Source organism: Callorhinus ursinus, unplaced genomic scaffold, assembly GCF_003265705.2.
Source record: "Callorhinus ursinus isolate GAN/ISIS: 27379988/994484 unplaced genomic scaffold, GSC_fseal_2.0 scaffold18, whole genome shotgun sequence".
NCBI lineage: Eukaryota > Metazoa > Chordata > Mammalia > Carnivora > Otariidae > Callorhinus > Callorhinus ursinus.
In genome coordinates this window covers 4285674-4313487 of record NW_027397080.1, presented here as the reverse complement: position 1 = coordinate 4313487, position 27814 = coordinate 4285674, and the positions used below count along the sequence as shown (strand labels likewise).

Genomic DNA, 27814 nt, shown 5'->3' with positions numbered 1-27814 from the left:
GGGTCCTGGGATCGAGTCCCGCATTGGGCTCCCTGCTCAGTGGGAAGCCTGCTTCTCCCTTTGCCTCTCTCTCTCTCTCTCTCTCTCTCTCTCTCTCTCTCTGTCTCTTATGAATAAATAAAAAAAAAAAATCTTAAGAAAAAAAGGAAAATGGAGTAACCTGCATTACTCCTGGAACATGCTTATGATGATCACAGCCTTGTGATATGTCAGACTCCTCAGAAATGAAATCAATTGAAATAAAATAGAATCCATCAACCAGTGAATATTTCCTGAATATCTGCTATGAATCCAGCTCTGTGCCAGACATGGTGAGAGGGAGAGACGCCTCCTGTGCTCGAAGTTAATCTATCACCAGGCGACAGTCCTAAAACAATGAAAACACAAGGCAAAGCTAGGATCCCAGGGAGGCAGTTTAGTTTGATGGGTTAACAGTGAGCCCCAGACTCCGACCACCTGGGATGGTGCCCATTTCTGCCACTGGACTCTCTGTGCTCCACATTCCCTGCCTGAAAAATGCAGTAATCATAGCACCTACTGCACAGGATTCCTATGGGGATAAAAGGGGGTCATTTGGGTCAGGCCCTTAGAGCAGGGCCTAGTACATACAGTAAGCGCTCGGTTCCTGGGAGTCCCACTGCCGCAGGTATTATTGGAGGCGAGGGATGGAAAAAATCACTACTTACTTGACTTGTCTCCCATCCTGCTCTGCTCAGGAAGGACCAAGACCTCATGCCTAGCTATGGGGTCACACTAGAAAAGAAAATCAAGAAAATCCCCCCTTGTTTTCTTGGACCCAGATGTGACCAACCTAGGCGTGGACCAAGAGTTGCAGGCGGATGGTGCGTTCCTCTCCCGAGTGGGCCAGGAACCAAGGCCAGCAACTTTCTGTCCTGAAAGCCTTTCAGACTCAGAGCACGCATGTGCTCAGACTCTAAAGAGTGTTGGGTCAGCACGGAAGCACTAGGAAAGCCATCAGCATCCTTGTGTCCCTACTGATCATTTCCTGCCCGGCACCAGGAGAAGCTGCTGACACCTTTCTGATCAGCACACAGAATGGGGCGCCCAGTCCCAAGCAACACAGTCACACAGGCCTGAGCTCCTATCCTGCACCTCCACTCATAGATGTATGACCTCAAGCGTGACTTTGTGACTTTGACCTCTGAAGGCTCAATTCCCTTGTCTCTAAAACAGTACCTGGCCTTGGCTGTACATTAAAATCACTGGGCTCCAGAGTGTTTAAAAGTCCAGCTGCCCAGGATTCACCCCAGACTAATAAAATCAGAACACCCCAAGATGGAAATCACTGCTATAAGGGCAGATGGCCATCATCTTCCAATTCACCAGCGTGCATTAATGGAGATGAACACCATGCTTTACCCAGAGTGCCCCATAAAAGGTGCTTACTACACTGTATTGCTCAGAGCTCCCAGACTCCAGAAACACTACCCACAGACCCACAGAAGACCGTGCTTTGGAAGCATTATTCTCACTTTGGCAAATATCAAACACCAATCCCACATTCTGATTTCTCTAGTTCTTTTGATCACTCTGGCCCGGACTCATCTCATTCTTGGAGAGAAAAAGGGCAGACCCACAAAGTGTTTCCTGGAACGTAGGCCTGTTAGGCTAAGTCCTCGTTTCCAATTATGTACTCAGTGGACCTCATATCCCTCACCCTAAGAAGAGAGTCACCACTCAAAGAGAGCTTCAGTTCCTGGCCTGCAGAGGTGACAGGGTCAGGGATGGACATCCACACCCCTGGCTACTATCAGGGTCCTGACAATTACATCCTTGATAGAACTATAGGAAAATACACCTGGGCCTGCACCCCCTTTGATCTCTGATCAATATAGGGCTTCAAGCCCTGTGATACATGAGGATTCATGCAAACCAGGGTATGAGGATCTCAAAGTGTGGGAGGGGCCTTTCCAGGCCTTGCTGCCTACGTGGTTGATGTGCATGGACCCAGGACTGAGGGAAGGAACTGGGACAAAGCAAACAAGTAGGATTCCCTTGCAACTTGTAGTTATGTTTTTCAAAGCATAATGAACACTCAAGAGAACCAAAACAGAACTTTAATTCAAGAATTAAATGGAAGCAGCTAGAGCCCCAGCTAGAAGAGCTGATAGATGACAAGGGGGAAAGAAAGTGCCGTCCACCCCGTGTGAAGGCAGTGCTTGTTATCCAATGGGAACTCGGACGCTGGGGTGTCCGGCAACAGAGCAGTTGATGGGAACTGCTCTGGTCCCATCATGAGCTGCTAAGAAGAGATCCCACCATGTGTGTTCCAGACCCTGATATTTCTATTCATCGAGTTATTCAACAGCATAGTCTTTATTATGGGTCAAGCATATCTATCTATCTATCTATCAATATTTCACAGTGCCATTCAGTAGGTACTCTTATTATACCCACTCTGCAGACAAAGAAACTGAGTTAAGGAGCTTGTCCAGAGTCCCACAGTCAGAATGTGCTGGAGTTGGAACGGGAACTCTGGCAGTCTGGCTCCAAGGCCCGTGCTCTCAATCCCTGTGCCTTACTGTTCCTAGTCTAGTGAGGGTATCAAGCAGGTAGACAATCAGAACACAGTGTCTGAGGGATGCACGAGGGGCTGGCACAGTGGGTGGTGTCCAAATCTCTTTACTATTTCCTGCTCATTCATAAGAAGGGAAATAGAAGGGGCCACCTGGCGACAGGCTGATGGGCGCACGGACAGATAAAGCGGGCATTCCAGTTTCTGGAGAGACAAATAAGGAAAGAAGCTTGACTAAGTATTTATCCAAGAGAAATGAAAAAAATATGTACACACAAAAGCCTGTCTGTGAATGTGCATGGCAGCTTTATTTACAGTAGCCCCAAAACAGAAAACAACCCAAATGTCTCTCAGCGGGTGAGGGGATAAAGAAATGGCAGCACCTCCGCATGCGGGAGTGTGACAGGGCCATGCAGGAATGAGCTGCTGATGCACACAACAGGAATGAGTCTCGGAAGCGCTGTCCTGAGTGAAAGAAGTCAGGAGCCATGAAAGCACCTGTTGTAAGATTCCAACTCTCTGGAGTTCTAGAAACGGCAGAACTCTAGTTTCAGAAACCCAAGTGGTGGTTGCAAAGGGAAGAGGGTGGGAGGGAAGAACGGACAGCAAACAGGCACAAGGGCACTTCTAGGGGATGATGGAGATGTCCTGTATCTTGACTGTGGTGTGGCTGGAGATGTTTGTCAAAACTCATTGAATTGTATACATAAAAGTGTGGATTTTATTATATGTACATTATGCTCAATTTCAAGAGGAGACTTGACGTCATCCAGTCCCCCCTGAGACGATCTGGGTTCCAGAATGAGAGTTACATATGTTATGCTTCTTTTGCTTATTTCCTTTTTTTTTTCCTTTTCTTTCTCTCCCTCTTTCCTTCCTTCCCCCTTCCTTCTTCCCTCCCCTCCTCCTTCCCTCCTTCCTTGCTTCTCTTCTCCCTCCCTCTCTCTTCCCTCCCTCCCTCTCCCCTTTCCTCTCTCTCCTGAAAGCCTACTCTCTCCCTGTCCATGCCAAGCTAGTGGCAGGCCCCCGAGCCCCAAGCATTTCCAGCACTGCCGTTACAAATTAGTGGAAATGATCAGACATCCAGGGAGACCGACTCTCAGCCTACTTCAGAGGGGCAGCTGTTCAGCAAAACTGGCCAGTGACCCACAGAGAAGGCTGGTGAGCCCACGAGGCTCTCTCATTGGGCTCCTCTGTGGCTTCTGCCTCCCAGATAGAAAGTATTCATATATTAGATGAAAAAGAGGAAACACCTTTCCAAGAATTACTTGGCTGTGGGAGGAAGGACGGTCATTTGTCTCTGTCCAGGAAAAATACCATTCACCCTTGAATTGTTCTCTCTAAAACCTTTGGCAATGGAGTTAAGGGTGAGGGGATGCAGCAGGGGAGAAAAGGAGGTAGACAGAACAGGGAAAGCAAATGCTTTCTGGTGTACTGCTCTGGGGTAGTGGCAAGAGGAGCCCCTAGCATCTTAAACCCTGGAAAGGATGGAGGGAGAGAAGAAAGCCTTCACCCAACCAGTTTCTGCCAGGCTCCCTAATGCCAGGGGCAGCCCTGCCCTAGCTGGATGAGAGGTGAACACAGAAGTTAACAGGGCAGGCAGGCAGCAGGAATGGGAACAGAAGAAGAGACTGGCATGGTTCCCTTCGGTGGGTCTGCAGGGGGCCCATGGCAGCCAGAACGTCCATCTGCTATGCCCCACCATTAGTAGGCTCACAGGAAGGGAAGGGGACAATGACAATCCAACAGCCCCTCGCTCAGAAATACATCAGGAAGTGAGCAGCAGGGCCCACCTGCCCAGGAGTAAACCACATGAGAGTAACCAGTCAGGGCTCTCTTAGACAGATCCCTCCTTAGCAACAGAGAGTTATAAAGTCTCTCAGCCAAAAAGAATGCAAGTTGAGTTCAGCCAAGCGCAACCCAGCCACATGGGCAGTGGGAGGGTCTGGGGATGTCGGCTGTCTCCAAGTCCAGCTTTGCTGGGAGTCGAGACAGCCAGTCTTAGAGAACTGGAGGCTTGCACTTCTTTCTTCACCCCCCCGCCCCCACAAAAGAGAGTTGGTCCCCAGGTGGGAAGGCCTATCATTCAATAACAAACTAAGAATGAAGAGATAAGGGTAGCATGAAGGTGGGACTCTGGCCCAACACAGTTCGGCGGGGCAGGGGGCGGGGGACAACAACAACCCCCCCTAGCTATCCAGAAGAGGAAAGGTAGCAATTCTGAGCATTTAGCCTTTAGTGAGCGGAAAAGCAAAGAGACCATCTCTAATCCTAATTAATTCTTATTCCAGGTCTGGAAAAAAGCTGCATCCAGAAGAAATGCCCTGTCAAAACAGGACAGTCAATGTGTGGAACTGAAAATCAGCTAAAAATCCATCAGTTCTCCCACGTTACCAAGAAAGAAGAATTAATCCCCTAACTGTGGATGAACTTCTCCATTTAAAAGCTAAACTGTTACTACTCAATGTCACTCATTTCTATTCTGGTAAGACTCTTCTTGACAGGTTTAAAACATCCATACTCCATCCACTAGCACCAGTTAGTCTTCTCTCTTAGCCTGGAAGAAACCTGTGCAAGGTACATTACTAAGAACAAGCCATCATATCCACTGAATGAATCATGGAATAGACTGACCATTGAAATAAATGTGTATAAATTCATCTATGCTGTCAATAGACTCAGCATAGTCTTTCATGTTTAACAAGTGTTAAGGTTTATTAGGTGGTGTATTAAAGAAAACTCTACAGAGTTTCTCTACAGAGAAAACGCTGTAGACTTTTACTTACAAACCCTGTGGACTAGATATGTAGGCAACTCTACTGAACACAACAAAGAAAACTGGATACTATAGAGAAATATCTTTTTGAATGACTAATGAGCTGGGAAGTTTATAAGATACATTTAGCAAGTGAAAAGTAAGTAAAAGCTGGAACCCAGAATGGGAGCCAAGCCCTAAAGCCAGTTTGAGGATCTCTGCCAAACAAAGTGACCTTGAGTTTCATCTTTTGTGGCCTAAGGAGATAGGCCGAGAATTTCCCATAAGTGATAAATGATACTCTCACATGGATCCTGGGAGTCTAATGAGCACCAGGTTTAAGAAATTAAAAGAAATATGCACTCAGGTGCATCTTTGTGAAGATGTAGAACACCAAAGACAAAAAAAACAAACATTAAAAGTAGTCAGAGAAAAAAGAAAGATTATTCTCAAAGGAAACATAAGACTGACAGTAGATTTCAAAGATGATGGTGGAAAACAGAAGGTGTTTGAGTAATAATTTCATTGTATTGGAGAGAAAATAACTGCAAACCTAGAATTCTACCCCAAAAAGATAGCTCTCAAAAACAAGGGAGAAGTTATTGTATTTTCAAGCAAAGAAAAACAGAGAACTTGTCACCAGCAGACCCTCAAATAAGAAAATTCTTAAAAAATGTACTTCAGGGTGCCTGGGTGGCTCAGTTGGTTAAGCGACTGCCTTAGGCTCAGGTCATGATCCTGGAGTCCCGGGATCGAGTCCCACATTGGGCTCCCTGCTCAGCAGGGAGTCTGCTTCTCCCTCTGACCCTCTTCCCTCTTGTGCTCTCTATCTCTCATTCTCTCTCTCTCTCAAATAAATAAAATCTTTAAAAAAAATGTACTTCAGACTCCCTCAGATAATATTAAACAAAGCAAAATTGGTAGAGCTCTATTAACATTAGTCAGAATAAACTTTAAAGTCTTAAAGACTTAAAGAATCACTAGAGAAACAAATGCCACTCCATTATTAAAGCTCCAATTCACCAGAAAGATAAAACAATTCTAAACTTGTAGGTACATATTAACAAAGGCCCAAAATACATAAAACAAAAAACAGGCAGGACCATAAGGGGAAAGAAAAATCCACAATCATAGTGGGAGATTGTAATGCACTTCTCTCAATGACTGATCAGGCAGACAAAAATCAGTGATTGACAGAAAAGATTTGAACAACATAGTTAAGAAGTTTTATCCAAAAGAGTTATACAGAACTATATCTAACAATGACAGAATCCATGCAACATTGTGAAAAGTGACCACATACTAAGCCTCACACAATAAGACTCAACAAATGTAAATACAAAAGGTTGAATAAAATTTACAAACAACATTTACCAACCATGATACTATTAAGCTAGAAATCATTATCGAAAAGTTTACAACAGGGCACCTGGGTGGCTCAGTCAGTTAGGCGTCTGCCTTTGGCTCGGGTCATGATCCTGGGGTTCCAGGATCGAGGCCTGTGTCAGGCTCCCTGCTCAGAGGGTAGTCTGTTTCTCCCTCTGCCCCTCACCCTGCTCTCATGCTCTCTCTCTCTCTCAAATAAATAAATAAAATCTTAAAAAAAAAAGGTAACAACAAAGGAAAACAAAGAGAGGTCAGGACATGAAGAAACACAGGTACACATAACTTATGAGTCAAAGAATAAATAACAGTAGAAATCATAAAATACTTAGAACCAAATGACACAAACATATTACATATCAAAAAATGTGTCATGAAGTTCGAATGGAAATACATAACCTATAATGTTCATAACAGGAAAAAAGTCAAACATTCAACTTAGGAGGTTCAGAAAGAACAACAGACCAAACCTAAATAAGTTAGAACAGAGAAAATAATAAAAATTAGTATAGAAATTAATTAACTAGAAAACAAAATAAATGATAGAGAGGATCACAAAGTCAACAACTGATTCTTTAAATGATTAATAAGATAGACAAAATTCTGAAAAGGGTATTCAACAAAAAAATATAGAGGGCACAAGAGTATTGTAAGTGAAAAGGGAATACATCACCATAGGATAAAAAAGCATATTATAAATAACTCTAGGGTAAAAATTTTGAAAACTCAGACAAATGGATAAATTCCTAAAAAAAAAAATCTAACTTACAAAATCAATTCCAGAAAAAGAAAATTAAAACCTGAAAATAGACCAATAAATATTGAAGAAACTGAATCAGAGGTTAAAAATCTCCAGGGAAGAAAGCATCCCAGTCCTACATAACTCTTTTTGAGGAGCGATAAAGAGAAAACATTCTACAGCTCACTTCACAAGTCTAGCAGAACTGGATACAAAAGCCTGACAAGGATAATATGACAAATGAAAATCACAGTCTAATACACTCATGAATGAACATCCATAGTTGCACAACTTCTAAACAAAATAACAGTAAAACAAATCTAGCCATATACAACAAAATGAATCCACCATGACCAAGTCAAGTTTATTCTAGGAAAACAAGATTAATTTTACATTGGAAAATAGTTGACGAGACATTAACAAAGTAAAGGAAGAAAAAAGTACATAAATTCACTCCAAAAATGCAGAGAAAGTATTTTATAAAGTTCTATTTATGATTTAAAAAAAATACTTTGCAAACTACTGAAGAATGGTAGTTCCTTATCCTGATAAAGAATATCAAATCCATAGAGAACATCATTCTCAAGGGAAAATACTAACCATGAAAGGCAAAATTAAAACCTTTAAAAAGGCAATACAAGAGACTATTTTATAACTTTGCCATAGGGAAAGACATCATTAAAAAGAGACCAAAAGTTCAGTGATAAAAGAAAGATTGATAAAATTTTATTACATTAAAATTCAGAATTTCTGCCACTCTAAAAATACTAAAAAAGGTCCAGAAATATTTCACAATTTAGGAGAAGGTATTTCCAACACTAAGAAATAGTGTCCAGCATACATAAATAACTTCTACAAATAAATGAGAAAAATACAAACTACCCAATTTTTAAATAAATGGACAAGAGACTTGAAAAGGCACTTCACACTCTCTCTTTCTCTCTCTCACACACACACACACACACACACACACACGCACGCAACCAAAAAGGTCAACAAGCATATGAAGAGATGCTGAAACTCTTGAGTAATCAAATGTATACAAATTAAAAGCAGATATGATACTATTATACACCCACAAGACTGGCAAACATTTCTGACACTATCCAACAAAACATAAAATACTAGCAAGGACATAGAGCAAAAGGAACAATTATACACTGCAGCTGGGTATAGAAACTGGTCAAACACAGTAGAGATTAGTTTTTTTACTGAAGTAAAATTCACATAACATAATAGAAATTAATTTTGAACTAGTCTAGTAGCACTAAAGAGGCCCACAGTCTATGACCAGTAATTCTATCCCTCCGTATATTCCCTAAGTAAACTCACATACGTGTTCACCAGGGGGGGCCTGAACAAGAATATTCACAGTGGCATTATTTAAAATAGCAAAAAAAAAAAGTGGGAGTAACTTCAGTGTTTGTTAATAATAGGATATGTAAACCACAATAAATTCATTCAGTGGAATATTACAGTTCAACAAAGTGAAAAAATTTCAACTAATACACTCAACAACATGAACAAATCCAGGGATGAGACATTTGACGACTAGTCGAGCCATAGTCAGTCAGAGGGGATCCCAGACACTGTGTGGGAGCTGGGTCCCAGGACGCCCAGCTGGGCCAGGTGTGATTCCCTTCAGGAAGGTGAAGGGGCTTGAGGAGGTCTCACGAGGGCACTCGGGGTGGGGCGGCGGGTTGCGGACGGTTGGTCAGGTAATCAATTTACGACCAACAGATAGGGAAATATTCCATTAGTGCGCCAACCAGTGCAGCAGAGGTGGTCTGCATGCGCTAACTATGAACACAAGAACACGGGAGTACTAACGGTATAATTCCATTTAGATAAAGTTCACAGACATACACAACTAGAGATACTGTTTAGAGATACAAAACATAAGGGGGTAAGACAATTAAAAAAAAAAAAAAAAAGTATGGGGAAAAGAAAGAGAAATATCCAGAAAATGGTTATCCCAAAAGGAAAGAGATGGGACAGAACGGATCAGGGTACCATTCTTCAAAGGTGAGAGTAACATTTCTTGTAAGTTGACTGCTAAGTACCTTTACACTTTATATACAGTTTATAGGTGTTCTTTTGAATCTAGTAGCTATTTTAGCAATGCTACTTAAAAAGAAGTTCATGGAGAAAAATTTAATAAGACACTCCTATAACAAATTGCTGTGGTTCCTGCCCCATCTTTTCTAGTTGCTTGGCAAAGATGATCTCCTCAGTTGTAACTGATGGAGCTCTTAAACTCACTTAAAATCCTAAAAGCTTCCACCCAAATCACTCCAGAAACATCCTTGCAAGAACCTCTCCAGTAAGATGCAAAAAGGCCCAGCCTCCAGAATACATTCACTCTCTTTTATTTAATATAATCATAATCACAATGCTGGGGTGTTTTGTTTTGTTTTGTTTTGTTTTTTAATCTCCTGGAATCTCTTGAAATTCTGAAATCTTTAAAATGAGGGCATGGAGCAAATGACTCCATCCTGTCTCTCTTGCCTAGATTTCAGTGGTGATGCTCTCATTTTAAAGTCCTTTACCTTATGCCTCAGCTGTGTGATGCCCCAATTCTCTTCATCGAGATTTGCTGACAGTCAGGGGAAGATTCTAAGAGCATGTTAAGTATACATTGAGGGCCGGGAAGTGCAGGAAGTTTGGGAGGTTGCACGCATGTGGTTTGTTAGCAACTCCAGCCATGCCTGGCGTTTATAGCTTCAACAGTTACTTTTTCAGCTATTGGTGAACAACCCCTCATGACAAAATTTCTTCTCCTGAAGTATTAAGTGTTAACACTGCATCGCAAAGCTACAGGGCAAGATCAAGTCTCTCAGCTAGAGAGGGAGCCTTGTCAAAGCTCCCCGCCAGGAAAACAGAAACTCTCTGCAAGTGAGACAAACTTTATTTGAGTGCCCGTTGAAAAGGCAAGTAATCAGTGGCCTGGGAAGAATCCTGGGAATCTCTTCTCTCTGGCCAGAAACCTGATTCAGAAGGAAGCCAAGGGCCTGTGCAAATATTTCTGCGTTTGCAAATGTGGGGATCTGCCAAAAGGTTGAGATCGGGCCATAGACAACGTCAGGGTCTGCTGGGTTGACTCTGGATTGAAGAGGTTTTCAGAATTCTTCTCCTTTTAAAATTCAATCAGTTCCTCTTTATCAGGGATCCTCTAATCTTAAGACAGCTTCAGCCTCTCACGCCAAGCCTGAGAGTCCCATGAATGGCTGAAGAGACTCACCTTGGTGACAGAGGCTCAGCAGAGCATGTCTTGCACTTATAACACTACTTTTATTTTTCTTCATCACTATTATTTGCTTAACAGTCACGCACACATTACTCGTTTTTTCAAAAGTTGGCCCTGAACCCCAATTCAAGGACCCATGTACGTTCAGAGAGTTCCCAAGATTCCTGAGACAAACTTCCCTGTGCTTCTCCCTGGCTTCACTGCCCAAATCTGAGGGGCATGTTTTTCAGTTCATCTCCACTGCACATCTCTGTAGATGTAAAGCCCCACTCTTGTCACAAGAATGCCCACCACACCTGGTACTTTGTAACACTTAGTAATGATGGGAAGAATCACATCACTATGCAGGCATGGTTTTCATCAACAAGCTGGATCTATGGCTCAAGCACATATTCCCAGGTGGGACCCTCCCAAACGGACAGCCCTCTGGGGAGTGGGTTCAGTCACCTCCCACCATTACTTCCTCTGCCTTCCAAGCCCCCTAATTTTGGAGAATACCCTTTTCTCTATATTAGTACATCAGTAACCCTTTGCTTATATATATGGAACTTCTGGACAGTTCTGAGCATTTCTGATCATATTCAGTGGCCTGTTCTCAACAGGTTTTAGGGTTTTGTTTTTTTTTTTAGCGAGTTCAAAAGTGTCTTCAAATGATTTACCAAATGATGAATTTATGTGTACCCAGAAACCGAACAGTTCGGCTACTTTATTTTTTTTTTAAAGATTTTATTTATTTACTTGACAGAGAGAGACATAGCGAGAGAGGGAACACAAGCAGGGGGAGTGGGAGAGGGAGAAGCAGGCTTCCCACCAAGCAGGGCGTCAGATGCGGGGCTCAATCCCAGGACCCTGGGATCAGGAACTGAGCCAAAGGCAGACGCTTAATGACTGAGCCACCCAGGTGCCCCCAGTTCTACTTTAAATTAGTGTCTTCGCATTTTTGACATATGCACCAGATTCAAAAATGCACCAGATTCAAAAATACTCTTTAAAAAGTGTCAATCTTCAATTCACTGTCCTCTGCTTTTGTTTTTCCTATTGCGTTTGTTTTTGGAGTAAATTGTTAACTTGGGAAATCGGCATTGGGTCAGACAAAGCTGAGCTCTACTGGTGTAACTCAGATATCCTTCCAGTTTTGAGCACAGTGTCTGAATTGCATAAACACCACAGTGTAGCATGAGAGTGTTGCCATGACATCTTGGACTCATTTTTCTGACTGGTTTTTCAACAGCACACTGGTAGTAGGGAGTCCACAGTGCCTACCCTGATGTAAGAGATGCATGCCACTCAGAGTGACCTCTCCTACTCTGTCTTCTCTATCATTGGGTCTCTTCTGATCAATTCCAGCACTAAAGTCACCAAGTGGGAAGGCTCTAAGTGTGTCTCCGGTCACAAGAAGACAGATTGGGGCTCCCGTATTTCCCCCTCAGTATTTTCTGTAGATCAAATGTTAAAACATAAGCACTGCTAACACCAGCATAATGGTTCCCTGCTAAATTTCAGCAAAAGGTCATAAAGTTCTCAATTAATTTCAACAGGAGTGCTTTATAGTTACGATTTTGATCAGAAAGCCCTTGGTTGTCCAGAAACCTCAAGGGTTCTGTTATCCTTCATAAATGCACTTTTTCCTTTAAGCATCATGCTTAAAAAAAAAAAAAAAAGCATTTGGGGTATACTGCAAAAGCTCATGCCTTCTTAAATTGGACATACAGAACGTCATTCAAACTGTTCTTGATGCATAAAGGACATTGTGAACATCAGTTACTAGGCTACAAAACAGAGTTCGGAAGACATATCAAAATACATAAAATTTCACTGTATTGCTTACATTAAATACTTATATTAGATAGCCCTAAAATTCTATGCTTTTAATTCCTGTGCCTTTTAAATTTTATTTCATTTTTTTTTATTTTTTTCTGTTTCTTACATTACTAGTACTTCTCACTGGCACTTACCCGAAAGAACTTTAATAACCCCTGTCCTGTACTGTGTCAATCTCTCCCAATTTGTTAGTGGTACAAAATTAAATTAAATTCAAATTAAAACGAAGCCCCTTAGAAATTTACATAAACGAAAACTTCTGAAAGAAAGTATGAAATGTTCTGCAGTGGTCAAAATCTATGAATTGTAGTTCATGGACTTTATGACATCCCCCCTGGGTAAGTGAAATTGTGCCAATGTGAGTTTCAGATTGCTGTGATGTTATCCTGATCCTGGCTTGCTACAGAGCACAGGTTACTTTTCAGCCCGTGTCATTTTCTGCTCAAGATATTTCAGTGGGCTTGGTAAGGCTATGATGAGGATACCCACTTTACAGATGAAACACAACATTGGTCGACATGTGGCCGAGCCTGGCCTGAAACACCAGCAATGCCTGCTCAGGCAGCCAGTGTTCCCTGCCCTACTTTCCCTGGGCTTCTGCAGATTTGCAAACATGCTCTGATCCCCCCAGAAACGGAAAGAAGGACAGCATGTCAGAGCATCCCTGGTGGACATTGTGGAGGCAGAAAAGAACCTGAAAGACATCAGGAACTCACAGAACAGGAAGTGGGAGACAAGTTCAAAGCTATCCAGCTGTCACAGGGCTTTTTCTCCATTATCTCCAATCAAGTTGGGGCCTGGAATCTGCCAGGACTTCAGACTAAATGCGTCTTCTTTTTGTGGGGAACTTTTACACACTCAGTGCCTCAAAAGCCCACTTGGCCAGGACCCCGAATGCAGCACACCCTTCTCCACTCCAAGGAAGGTGGCTGCCTCTGCAACACAAGGGGCGGAGACAAGCCAAGCACGGAGCCAGCTGAATACAGCCTGATCCACTGCCGTGTGTACATGTTAGTAGCTGGCTCTGACAGCGGACCCACCAGGGTGCTGGAGGGAAAAAAACAAGTTTAGTCTGAAGAGGCCAGACTTTCCCATCAAATTAATAAGTCTACCCAGCAGCCCTAGGCTGAGTTGCTAAGGGGTGTGATAAAGGAGCCCCATGTGACAACTCTGCGCCTTCTGGGTGCCTTCACTAAGCAGAATGGGGAGGAAGAACAGAGAGTAAAGTGTGATCCATACCTTCCCCTCCTGCCTGCGGCTCTCCAGATCTCAGTGGGACAGCTGTTCTCCTATCTCCCCCCCAAAATAACCCCACAACATTTTAATGCAAGAATGCAAAGGGTCTCGGGCCTCTGCCAAAGTCATCACAGTTTTAAAGAGCAAAGGCCAAGCAGCTCAGCTGCCTCTGAGGTTTTCTCAAGCCCCACAGGGTGGCCCAACCCCAGAGCAAAACTGAAACCCCAGCAGGGCAGAAACTCTTCCCTTCCAGTAGGCATGAAGAATAGCTGGGACCTAAAGCAAGTGAGCCTGGGCCTGTCACCCTGGATTCAGGATCGTGCTCTCCCTTCAGTGAGGAACCCAAGGGGCACTGCACGGGTGATTCCCACCTTCTACAGGGCTGAAGACGGGTGGGATGACCAAAGGAAAATTCAGACAGGCAATGACTAGCTGAAAGGGATGTGGGAGGGTCTTCAGATCAACACCAACCCCAAGCCAGCGCCACCCTGTCCCCAATAAACACACGGTCTTTGCCCCTGTGTGTGTCACAGAAGTTGCTCAAATTGCTCCACTTTTCCCCACACTCTCCCTGCCCCCCAGCATACACATAGTTACATAAAAACATCTTAAACGTGGGACCCAACTCCTTCAGTCCGGGGGAGGACCGGGAAATGATGGGGAGCTGCTCGGGCGCACGGTCTGATCATTAGTTGGAGTTACATAATCACACAGACAAGGGCTGGAGAAGGTTCCCTGGAGATCAGTTCAGTGCACACCCCATTCTCCGCCACCCCCCACCCCCAAAGCCCGGAAAGCGAGCCAGTTTTAACACAACCGAAGCACAAGATGTGGCTTGGAGCAGGGGCGTGGTGGGGGGCATTTTGCTGCTGCTGTGGCAATGCCAAGGGCTGCCAGAAACAGACCCTCCTGTCTGCAACCACTGCCCCCAAAGTTCCAGGGACGGCCGAGCCACAGAAGTTGTCCTGACCTGCATCGTAAACCGAGGCAGCCACGTTCAAGGAAAGCAACGCGCGGCCTCCCAGCTCCTCTACACCACTTGGGTCCCAGTCTCTGCGGATTCAGGCTGTCCGCCACGCTCAGCAGTCCCCAGGCAGCCCGTGCAGTCTCAACCTGGGCCATTCTGCGCCACCAGTGTTTCTAATTTTAAAAGATGGTAAAATGTGGGGCACAGCTTGGAGAGGGGGGCACCCGCTTTGCTAGCAGTAAGGCAAGAATCCCCAACAGAGCAGGAGTTTGGTTTCTGTTTGGTTTTGTTTGCAGGGGAGGCAGCTTGTGATTCTGCTTTAGGAACATGGGGAGGGGGGTGGCGGTTAAGGGGAGAAGGGAAAGCTCTCCCTCTGCTTTGGCACACAGCATCTCCCCTTCCCCCCGCCCCCCCCAATCTCCTTTTCGGCAGCAGAGACCGCTCGGGTGGCCCTGAACCACCCCGGAGCAGCAGCAGGCAGCGCAGGTGCTGCGGCGGCGAGGTGATCGCCGGACCGCGGAGGCTCCCGAGCGAGCCTGGGGGGGGGGGCGGGGAGGGGGCCGGGGCGGGGTGCGGGTGCGGGGCGGTGGCGGGCGAGCGGGGAGCGCGCGGCGCGCACAGGGTTACAGCCGCGGCCGCTGGATTGACGCGCGGGGGTCACCTGAGGCTCGCGCCGCTCCCCAGGCACCAGGCCGAGCAGTCGCTCTGCCCACCGAGGGCACCGCACGCCGCGCGGCCGCCCACCCGGACACCTTGCCCAAGAAAGGCAACGACAAGATGGAATCGCAGCCCGCTATTCCACTTCCCTGTGGCGGCCGCAGGCAAAAAGCACAATAAATAAAATCAAGCGCACGGAATCCATCCGCCGAATAAAAATCCAGAGTCCCCTACCTTCGGCCTTGGGATGGCAAACTGGTCCTGTGTTCTCTGACCCACGGATCCAGCCCCTTCTTCATGAATTATTCCGGTCAGTCGGGATTTTGTGCATTTTTTTCATGAACACCTGTTTCAAGTAAGGGGTAAAGACCTTATTGAAAGAATTGTCCTTAAAAAATAATGTGTGCATACATATGCCCATCCAGGCATGCATGCGTGTTTGTATACACACATATGCACACAGAATGTACATGTACATTGAAGCACCAAACTAGGCAGTTGGATAATGGGAGAGTCGGCTGGTTGTGAGCATGCTCACGCCGGGAACAGATCCACCCTCTGTTATTCCTCTGAATAAATATAAATCACGATCAGAAACCCAAACAGTAGCATCCCTCTTGAATTCCTGCTGCTGAAAAACACGGAATAAATTCAGCCCGCAGACACAGAATCTAATCAGCAGCTGTTTGCTGAATCCAGAGCCAACCCATGCCTCGCTTGTCTTTTCCACTATGAGTCCAGACCTTTTTCTGAAAGAGGTTTTAACCTTTTAAAGATACAGTACACCAATTACCACTTTTGAATAGGTATTCCTCCAAGCGCAGGGAGGCTAGTCCCATGCCTACAGCCACAGGGCAGGATTGCATAAAGTGATAATGATTTCATTTATCTGTGGCTTTTGAACAAAATACAGCGAAAGAGAAAGAATGCAAATGCAAGGTATAAACCTAGAGACATATTTATTGCAGTGATGGGCTTCTCCGGGACTAATAAGCATGTTATGTAAACACTATGATCCTTCACTTCTGAACACACATATTCACAGGGTCAGACAATGCAGGAGGACACCTATCACCCCTCGAAAGCCCCTAAATGCTGTCAGAGGACCAGGAAGCCTGCCAAAGAGGCTGAAGGAAGTGGGGACTTGTGCCACCTCAAGAGTTAACCACAGGGTACTCTTGCCCTGTCTTACCCTACAGCTTCAGGTGGCCCTGTCCTCAAACTAAAGGATCCTTCCGGCACTATTTCTAAAGTATAATGTAATCCAGGACCAGATCTTATTCCAAGACATTTTTTTTTCTCCAACCAGAATCTGGAATCAAAACTACCACCTGAACCTTTAGAGTCTCTAAGATTCAGACTTAGGCCCTTCTTCAAGATTTTGTTAACAACACTTTTTTTTTTCAGGGCTAGGTTGAGCACAGAGATAGAAAAATGCAGTGGGGGAGGGCGAGATAACCCCCAGCCCCCATTTTTTTTTAATTATTCATTAAGTATTTCAGCCACCCGGATGGTATTTGTTCCAGTTTTGTTTTGGCTTTTAAAGCACTGAGCAGGAACCAAAACTCCTAACCTCACTTATGTTTGAAAGGAAGGAAAATGCCCTTGACAGTTGCTTTTTCACCCCAGGAGCCCCCAAGCTCCAGAATGGCACTGGCTGCTTCTCCTCTGGTTCCCACCCAGCAGCAGTAGCAGCTTACCTGAAGAGCAACCCTGGGGTTCCTACAGCCACTCCCTGGGGCACGTCCCTCTAGCCCTAGCATCAGAGCACATTCCTTCCCTTGGCAAACCACTAAAACCAATGCGCTGTCCCCCTCCCACCTCGTGGCAGGCACTGCCTCTGCTGAGCCCTCCCAGCCACACACACACTCTCTCTCTCTCTCTCTCTCCTCTCCTCTCTTCCAGGGCTCTTTAGCAGAAAATTATCATATTTCATGTGTCATCGCCCTAGCTAGCTGGGCCCGTCCCTGATTGGCTGGGCACTGGCAGCCGGAAATGTCACCAGCCACACAGGTTGGAACTGGCTCTCCTGCGGCCACCAGCGACCTGAGCCCAGGAGGCAATGTGACAAGGCTCAGACCTACCACAGGGAGCCCGGCACTCCTCTCCCTGGTCTGGCCCCTTGCCCTCTCCCGGCTTCTCCCTGTACCCAGCCCTGGGGGGAGGGGACAGCCAGGGGATGTGGACAGAGTCTCCAGCCACGCTGGGAGCCAGAGCTGTCTCCAGCTGTAGGGAGAGAGGGAGATGCTGAAATTCCTGCTCTTCCCAGCATGTTGGGGAAGAAACTAGAGATGTCTCCATTCGGTTTTAAAGTGTTCCCGACAAAAGCAGTCTCTCACATTCAAAAAACAAAACAAAAAAAATTATCAGTAAGGCTGGGTGAAGACAAGATTTTTTCCCCCTTGGGAGTTTATCTGCTGCTGTTCTTTATTCCCCATCCAACATTTCCTGCACCAAGGTATCATAATCGTAATATCCCAAGGCTGTCAGGGACCCAGAAGGCGGCTCAGTCCAACCTCTTCCCTTAACAGAACAGCCCTGACCCTCCAGAAAACTACCAGAGAAGGAAGGAAGATTCTTCACTTGGCTTTGCAATGTCTCATGGTATCACACAACTTTTTAAGAGTTAAATGGCCCTCTCAGTGACCAACCCGAGTCACCACGGCTGTAATTTACGCTTGGTCCCTCTTGCCCTATCTTCAGCACGTTTAATGTGACTCGCCATTTGTCTCACCTCATTCTGTTCTCCTGACCAAATTAAATCCTATCTCTGGGAACCTTTTTGTGAAAGTTGATTCTCAAGCCTTTAATTATGCTGCTTTATTCTCTAGACTTTAGAGCAAAGCCTCCCAGACCTAGATGAGACTGAAAGGTCATTTGGTCCAGAATCCATATGATGCTTCATTCCCCTCTATTTCCACTCTGGAGCTTTGGGTCTTTGGGATGGTAAACTGGAACATATATTTACTCCACTCCTCCAAAAAAATAAAAATTTATATAACCAAAATACGAGTGGCAGTGCTGGGAGCCAGAGAGAGATGCCATCAATAAAGCCAACATTTTGGAAAATATGAGGAAGACGTAAAGTAAATGGGATGTGGGTGAGGAAAAGTTGATCAGTGCTGATAAAGTCATGGTTCTGCACAGACCTCCCAAGAAGAAAGTGCACAGGTTTCCAGAAAAGGGTCCTGGAAAATCCCAAGCTCAAAGGATCAGAGAGTTAAAACAAAGGTCATGGGCATCAGTTCAGAAGCAAATTAAAAGACATCAGGAACTAAGCTGGTTCTCTCCACATGGAATGGCAGTCATCCCACAGCATCTTTGGAAAGTGGAAAATTTGTCCCTAATACAGGTAGAAGTCAGAGGCTGAACTGGGGCAAGACCCCAGCTCATTTGGGAATGAGGAGAAGAAGGAGGAAGAAGAGAAGGTTATTTAAGTAATCAGATTAGACACAAGATTTAACAGAGATCCAGAATATCCAAAATTACTCTGACAGGAGTTCCAGAAAGAGACAACATTATTTATGAATGCAATAATCATGGGAGAAAAAGATTTCCTTAAGTTGAAGAAAGACTTTAGGCCTTAGATCATGTAAGTCTAAGTGCTAGGCCGCAGTATAACCGAAAGAATACACGATTCTAGATGTAGGCTGATACTCAAAAAACAAGGAGAAACAACTACAAGCTTCCTGATAGGGGAGAAAAATCAGGCTACTTAAAAGAAAAGAAAATCAGACTGATATCATACTTCTCATCTTCAATGCTCTGCGAAAAGACAGTGGCACAGTTTTTACAGAATTCTAAGAGAATGTTACTGTAACTCAAGAATTCTACCACGTGCCAAACTATAATTTCTCTCATATGTGATGACAAAAGAAAGGCATGTTCAAAGACACAGAAATTATATCACCCCAATACCTTTATTAAATTTTTAAAAAATTATTTGAAGATCTATTCTGGCCAAGAAAAAAAAAATAAGCCACAGAATAATGAACTCAAGAAAGGAGAAGATATGTTATATAAGAAAATGTAATGAGGAATAAAGCCAATAGAAGGTATGGTTAAGTATAAAAAAACTGATAATGTGGTTGTAAAGTTTAAATGTGAGAAGTTTTGAAATATTAGACAGACGGAGATATCCAGAATTAAACTTTCATATGATTTCAACAACAACAGAAAAATGAAAATCTCAATAGAATGAGTAAGTAAAATCACTTGAATGAAAAAAATAGGATGAGAGGATTATTATGGAAGGCAGACAATTAGAATTGCATCTATCTCCTCTCTTCCCACGACCACATAATAAGGAAGTTTGTTTTTTTTTTTAAAGATTCTATTTATTTATTTGAGAGAGAGAGAACGAGAGATAGAGAACATGAGAGGGAAGAGGGTCAGAGGGAGAAGCAGACTCCCCGCCGAGCAGGGAGCCCGATTCGGAACTCGATCCCGGGACTCCAGAATCATGACCCGAGCCAAAGGCAGTCGCTTAACCAACTGAGCCACCCAGGCGCCCAATAAGGAAGTTTTTTAAGTTGAAATACAGAATGACAAAGAAAACAGTAGAAGAGCTATTAGCCAAGAAAATTGAAAAAGGAGGATTGGGGGAGGGGACTGAATTTATCAACTATAAATATACACTTCAATAATATAGTAAATAAAACAGTATATAGCACAGATTGTAGAAACCCACAAAATGGATTAATGGAAATGAATAAAGTCAAGTAACAGATTCAAGTGTAGCATTTGCTGAAAACTGAATTTTAAATCAATAGGGTAAAGAATGTATTATTCAATAAATAATGTCAGACTGTGGTTATTTAAAAAAATATATTACTTCTAAATCATACCTTATACAAAATATATTCTATCTTCACAAAAAAAACCACAAGAAAAAGTAGATGTTATGATTGATCTATAAATCATAGAATGTTATAAAGTTGTTGTTTTTCTTCCTAATAGTGTTAAAAAAATAATGTGGTTATCCCCTCTCTGCTTAAACACCATTGTGGTAGGCTCCCAAAGATATCCACTTCCAAATCTCTGGAAACTCTATTACCTTATATGGCAAAAAGTGTGATTAATTTAAGGATCTTGAGATGGGGAGATTATCCTGCATTATCTGGGAGGGCCCTAAATGTAATCAAAGTATCCTTATAAGAGGGAGGCGGAGGGCAGAGAGGAGAAGGCAATGTGACCACAGAGGCTGATATGGCCACAAACTGGGAAGTGATATGGCCACAAAGTGGGAAGCCACCATAAGCTTGGAAGAGGCAAAGAACAGTCGTTCCCTAGAGGCTCTGGAAGGAGCACAGCCCTGATGACCCCTTGATTTCAGCCCAGTGAAACTGATTTCAGATTTCTGGCCTCCAGAACTCTAAGCAAATAAATACCTTGTTTTAAGCCACCAAGTTTGTGGTCATCTGCTACAGTAGCCGTAGGAAACCAATATAGGCACCATGATGAGAGACAGAGTACTTCCTAGTGGGTATAATAATGATTATTGCCGGCAACAACACTTACTCTGTGCCTGGTGCTGCTAAACTATATCCATATTTAATTTCATTTAATTTGCATGGGAGTAGGCAGTAGAGAGTTGTAGTTACTATGATTCTAGCACTTAGTAGCATGTATGCCTCAGCGTGTTAATATAACCTTCTAATGCTGCTTTACCTCACCTGGAAAGTAGAGGTAAGAATGGCACCTACCTGCTGGGATTGTTAAGAACAAAGTGAGACCATCTATGTAAAGTGCTTAGTGCCTGGTTATAAGGGCTCCATAAATGAGAAAGTCCTTCCTTATGCTGGGCTGCAGTCTGTCTCTAGTGCATCCTCTCACTGATTCTAGTTCTGCCCTTTGGATACATACTAACTACTTAACTGTCATTCAAATCTCTGAAGACAATGCCGTCAAGAATCTTAGGTTCTCCAAACTAAAAGTAACCAATGCCTTCTATAATTGTTCTTGCAAATTCATCCAGAGTCCTTTCCCATCATGATCACCAACCCTGAACACATTTCTTATACATCTTAGGATTTGGTCCCAGGCTCATCACCATCATTGTTCTGGAATAGGAGTTGGAAAAACTCCTTTGGTGCAGACTATTTATATATATATATAATCCATGAGCTAAGAATGGTTTTTACACATTTAATGGATTGTAAAAAACAAAAGCAGGGCACCTGAGTGGGTCCGTCTGTTAAGTGTCTGCCTTCAGCTCAGGTCATGATCCCAGAGTCCTGGGATCGCCAGGCAATGGGCTCCCTGCTCAGTGGGGAGCCCGCTTCTCCCTCTCCTTCTGTCCCTCCCCACCTCCCCGCTCATGCTTGCTCTCTCTCTCTCTCTAATAAATAAATCAAATCTTAAAAAAAAAAAAAAAGGGCAGAAAACTATTTGCAACCATACATGGCCTGTAAATTCTAAAATATCTACTATTTGGCTGTTTTTAGGAAAAGTTTGCTAACCCCCGTTCTAGAAGATACTATACTTTTACCAACACAGTGTAATATTGCCCAAGATCTTTTTTTTTTTTTGCAAACAAACCGCGCTATTGTATCATACTGACTTAATTGCAAGACTCTTAATTGTTCAGTCAGTATCCATTCTCCTCTCCTTATCTAACAGTAATTTATTTTTTACCTAGGAACAAAGCTACTAGTCAAAGACTACATTTCCCAGCCTGCATTGTAGGAAGGTGTGGCCAGGAGGCTAGATTCTAGCCAATAGGATATAAGTAGATGTGAATTGTAGAATTTCCTACTCCTGCTCTTAAAGGGAAGGATCATGCCCTCCCTTCCCTCTTGCCTTTCCTAGTGACTGGAAATGTGAACCTGATAGCCTTCTGTACGAAGGGTGGCAGAGCAACAAGATAGAAGGATCCTGGGTTTCTGGTGCTGTCGTTTCACCCTGTACTGCTTATTCTCAGTTTGCAAGACAAATACACACTTTTCATTTATTTACACCGTTGTTATTTTAGGTCTATGACAGGAACTGAATCTGTGCCCTAACCAATACAAATATCGATTTCATCTCCCAAGTATCTTTCACATTTGTGGCTGCTAGGCCACACATCTCCCCCATTCTGCACTCATGTGATTAATTTTCTGGGCCCCATCATAAGACCTTACATTTAGCTCCATTATATTTCCTAGTGTGAGAATCACTCCATCATTTTACCCTGACATCTGGGACCCAATTCTGTCATCCCAAGTAGCTTCCATCCTTTCTCATCTCACATCACTCTTTGAAAGGCACTTTAGTTGTTAGCATCCTAAAACCAGTATTCATCAACACCTGCTGGAGATTAAGAATAATGTAATGGAAAGGATAGTGACCTTAGTTTATGGGGAAGGAAAAAACAGATTAAGCTAAACTGAAATGGAGGAGGAGAAGGAGAGGATGGAGATGAACAGTTATGAAGAGCTTACTATGTTCCAGGCACCCTGTTGGGAATTCCCCAATGTTATGTCATTTAGTAAATATTTCATTCATTCATTCCTTCATTCATTCCTTCATTCATTTTTAAAGTAGTAATTTTAATGTTTTGAAGCACTAACTATAAACACCTCCTGCTGAGGCAGAAAACCATAGCCCATCCAAATCCCTCTTTGCCTAAGTCCATGTGCACACCCACCCTCCCTTTGGCCACCTGAAGAGTACGCTGCCAGCATTCCTTGCCAGGCTCACAGTCAAAGATGAAAATACTCCAAGTACCTAACTCAAGAATTATCCAATGTAGGACACTAGACAATATTTTCATAAACCTCTAAACTGGGTCATCTTGACAGAGATAAGAAGTTCATGTTGGCTCTCTGTAGAGCTGCGTGGCAGAAGGACTGAATGGGTAGGTTCTGAGTGGTGTCAGACCATCCGGATTCAAATTCTGTGGACCTTGAGTTAATTGCTTAATTCTTTCTTGCCTTGATTTCCTCATTTGTGAACTAGGGATATAGTAGCCTTACCACAACCATCTAAGCCAGACTTCTGCCCTACCTTGCTGATATTGAAGGTGAGACTTCTGTTCTTTGTCAGAGGACAGATGCAATAATCATCAGATGAGGATTAAACCCTAGGTTCATTTGATTCCCACCTCATGCTCTTTCCTCTTTCAAAGATAAAGAAGGAAGATATCATGATAAAGGCAGAAAATAAGTTACCAAATAATGGCAAAAAGGGGGACTTGCCCACCAGAGGTAAGGTCAGATGACCCTGTATGTGATGCCTAAGATGACAGTGAAATGAAGTTAATGGTAGTTTTCTTTCAAATTCCTTAGAGAAGATGTCACAATACCCTAGGATGGTTCAAGTCCTTCTTTTCACATCGTTCAGCTTGTCTGGGGGACTTCATGGGATAGTTTCCAATGCAGAAAAAAACCCAGCCAAGCCCAAGGTGTGTCCGTCTTCTTGCTTCTGATTACCTCAAAGTAAATAATTTGGGACCTAAAGTCACACACCCACACACACATGCACCCGTACACACAAGTGTGAGTGCGTACACACACACACACACACACACACACACCAAAACCTTAGAGCACTGAAACTTTAAGATGTGGGGAGGCCCATCAGGGACCTCAGGGATCCATAGCAGATGTTCAATGTAACCAGGAAGTACACAGCCTCTCCAGCAGGAATGTTTTCACAACTGGAAAAAAAATCTCTGCCCTTGTTTAGAACCAAGGCCCTAAATGGAATAATCATCAATTTATGAACACCAAAAAAAGGTGTATTAAGATCAATTAAGGGGTGGAGCAAGATGGCGGAGGAGTAGGAGACCTGGGTTTCGTCTGGTCTCAGGAATTCAGCTGAATAGGGATCAAACCATTCTGAACACCTAGGAACTCAACAGGAGATCGAAGGAGAGAGTAGCAACAACTCTCTGAAGAGAGAAGCGACCACTACTGGAAGGTAGGACGTGCGGAAAACTGAATCCGAGGCGATATTCAGGAGGAGAGACGGCGCGGGAGGGGACCTCCGTGGGCCGCTTCTGGCAAGTGATAGAGCCGCGGAGCACAAAATCGGAACTTTGAGAAGTCGGCTCCGCTGAGGGATGTCGCTCCAGTGGCTAAGCGAGGGGGTGGAAACTTCGCGGGACAGTGTGGTCTCAGGACCCTCGGGGTCACAGAAAGACCGGGGGTGCCTGAGTGCGGCAGAGCTCCCAGGTATCGGAGCGGGGAAGCCGGCTGCAGAGACGGAGCCGAGGCGCGGGCTCTCAGCTCGGGGTTGCCATAAACTGTGATCCGCGGCCCAGTCGGGCCACTGCTCCTCCAGCAGGGACCCAACAAGCGGCAGAGCTGGGGAGACTCCCCTTCCTTCCCTGGGAGGAGCGGCGCGGGAGCGCACCGCAGGGATCTGCTGGGTTTGGAGACTGCACACGGGGTCAGGTGAAAGAGACAGAAACGCTCGATCACAGGCCAGGTAAGCACGGAGTGTGGCCGGAGACCGGGGACACGGGAGTGACTGCTTTTCTCTGGGGGTGCACTGAGGAGCGGGGCCCCGAGTTCTCAGCTCCTACCATTTTCACTCTGGTCCTCCAAAGCTGTACCGAGAGCTTGGAGGGAACAAAAGCACCGGAGAGCAAACCTGAGCAGATTGCTTAGCCCAGACCGAAAAGGGCGGGGCAATTCCGCCTCCAGCAAAGATATTTGGGAACCATGGCAACAGGCCCCTCCCACAGAAGATCAGCATGAACAGCCAGCAAGCCAAGACCAAGTTTACCGATCAAGGAGAATGGGAGAACTCCAGCGCTAAGGGAATACTGCACATAGAATTCATGGCTTTTTTACCATGATTCATTAGTTTTTCAAAGCTGATTTTTTTAACTGTTTTTTTTCTTTTTTTGAATTTTTCTTTTTCCCTTTTTCAACCAACATCTTATCAATCCGTTTTTTTAAAAAAATTTTTTTATTTTTCATTTTTTAGAGTCATATTTTATCCTTTCATAGTAGTTACCCTTATTTTTGGCATATATATATAAGTTGTTCTCTCTTTAAAATTTTGAGATACAGTTTCTTCTAACAGATCAAAATATACCCTAAATCACTAGTGTATGGCTTTGTTCTAGTCTCCTGCCTGATCACATTCTCTCCCTTTTCTTTTTTCTTTTTCTTCTTTGTTTTTTAATCTTCTTCTTTCTTCTTTCAAACAACTTCTTATCTTATCAATTCCTTTTATAAAATTTTTTATAATTTTCATCTTTACACTCATCTTCCATCCCTTCATTGTATCAACCCTTATTTTGGACATATATAAGTTTTTCTTCCTTTAAAATATTAGGAGGCACTTTCTTCTAACAGACCAAAATACGCCCAAAATCTAGTGTGTGGCACTGATCTATACACTAGTCTGATCATATTTGATCATATTCTTTTGTTTTGTTTTGTTTTGTTCTGTTTTTGTTTCTTTTTATCTTTTTCTTTTTCCTTTTTTTTTTCTCTTTCTTTTTTCTTTCTTTCCCTTTCTTTTCCCCTGGTTTCAGGTCTTTTCTGATTTGTATACAGTATATTTGCTGGGGACGTTGTTAACCTGTTAGCATTTTGTTCTCTCATTCATCTATTCTCCTCTGGACAAAATGACAAGATGAAAAAAATCACCTCAGCAAAAAGAACAAGAGGTAGTACGGTCTGCCAGGGACCTACTCAATACGGACATTAGTACGATGTCAGACCTAGAGTTCAAAATCATGACTTTAAAGATACTAGCTGGGCATCAAAAAAGCGTGGAAGTTTTTAGAGACACCCTTTCTGGAGAAATAAAGGAACTAAAATCTAACCAAGTCGAAATCAAAAAGGCTATTAATGAGGTGCAATCAAAAATGGGGGCACTAACTGCTAGGATAAATGAGGCAGAAGAGAGAATCAGTGATATAGAAGACCAAATGATGGAAAATAAAGAGGCTGAGAAAAGAGAGATAAACAACTACAGGATGACGAGGGCAGAATTCGAGAGATAAGCAATACGATAAGATGAAACAACATTAGAATAATTGGGATCCCAGAAGAAGAAGAAAGAGAGAGAGGGGCAGAAGGTATATTGGAGCAAATTATAGCAGAGAACTTCCCTAATGTGGGAAGGAAACAGGCATCAAAATCCAGGAGGCACAGAGAACCCCTCTCAAAATCAATAAAAATAGGTCAACACCCCGACATCTAATAGTAAAAGTTACGAGTCTCAGAGACAAAGAGAAAATCCTGAAAGCAGCTCAGGAGAAGAGATATGTAACCTATAATGGTAGAAACATTAGATTGGCAACAGACCTATCCACAGAGACCCGGCAGGCCAGAAAGGACTGGCATGATATCTTCAGAGCACTAAACGAGAAAAATATGCAGCCAAGAATACTATATCCAGCTAGGCTGTCATTGAAAATAGAAGGAGAGATAAAAAGCTTCCAGGACAAACAAAAACTAAAGGAATTTGCAAACACGAAACCAGCCCTCCAAGAAATATTGAAAGGGGTCCTCTAAGCAAAGAGAGAGCCTAAAAGCAGCATAGATCAGAAAGGAACACAGACAATATACAGTAACAGTCACCTTACAGGCAATACAATGGCACTAAATTCATATCTTTCAATAGTTACCCTGAATGTAAGTGGGCTAAATGCCCCAATCAAAAGACACAGGCTATCAGACTGGATTAAAAAACAAAACCCATGGATATACTGTCTGCAAGAGACTGATTTTAGACCCAAAGACACCCCCAGATTGAAAGTGAGGGGGTGGAAAACCATTTACCATGCTAACGGACACCAAAAGAAAGCTGGGGTGGCAATCTTTATATCAGACAAATTAGATTTTAAAACAAAGACTGTAATAAGAGATGAGGAAGGACACTATATCCTACTTATAAGGTCTATCCAACAAGAAGATCTAACAATTGTAAATATCTATGCCCCTAACATGGGAGAAGCCATTTTTATAAGGCAATTAATAACAAAGCAAAGAAACACATTGACAACAATACAATAATAGTGGGGGACTTTAACATCCCCCCTCACTGAAATGGACAGATCATCTAAGCAAAAGATCAACAAGGAAATAAAGACTTTAAATGACACACTGGACCAAATGGACTTCACAGACATATTCAGAACATTCCATCCCAAAGCAACGGAATATACATTCTTCTCTAGTGCCCATGGAACATTCTCCAGAATAGATCATATCCTAGGTCACAAATCAGGTCTCAACCAGTACCAAAAGATTGGGATCATTCCCTGCATATTTTCAGACCATAATGCTTTGAAACTAGAACTCAATCACAAGAGGAAAGTCGGAGAGAACTCAAATACATGGAGGCTAAAGAGCATCCTACTAAAAAATGAATGGGTAAACCAGGAAATTAAAGAAGAAATTAAAAAATTCATGGAAACCAATGAAAATGAAAACACAACTGTTCTAAATCTTTGGGATACACCAAAGGCAGTCCTACGAGGAAAGTATATAGCAATACAAGCCTTTCTCAAGAAACAAGAAAGG

General features: G+C 43.5%; 1 protein-coding gene across 2 annotated transcripts in view; it reads right to left on the bottom strand.

The window, feature by feature from the left end:
- The window catches only part of HIVEP3 (HIVEP zinc finger 3), a 474303-nt gene that overhangs the window by 345527 nt on the left and 100962 nt on the right, over nt 1–27814 (bottom strand). Inside the window, exon 2 of one of the 2 annotated variants that reach the window (XM_073902800.1) lies at nt 15576–15687. The gene's annotated coding sequence lies outside the window, so the exon portion shown is untranslated. Of the gene's footprint in view, nt 1–15575; nt 15688–27814 lie in introns of those variants that run through there. The other variant, XM_025856325.2, reaches the window with a different exon arrangement.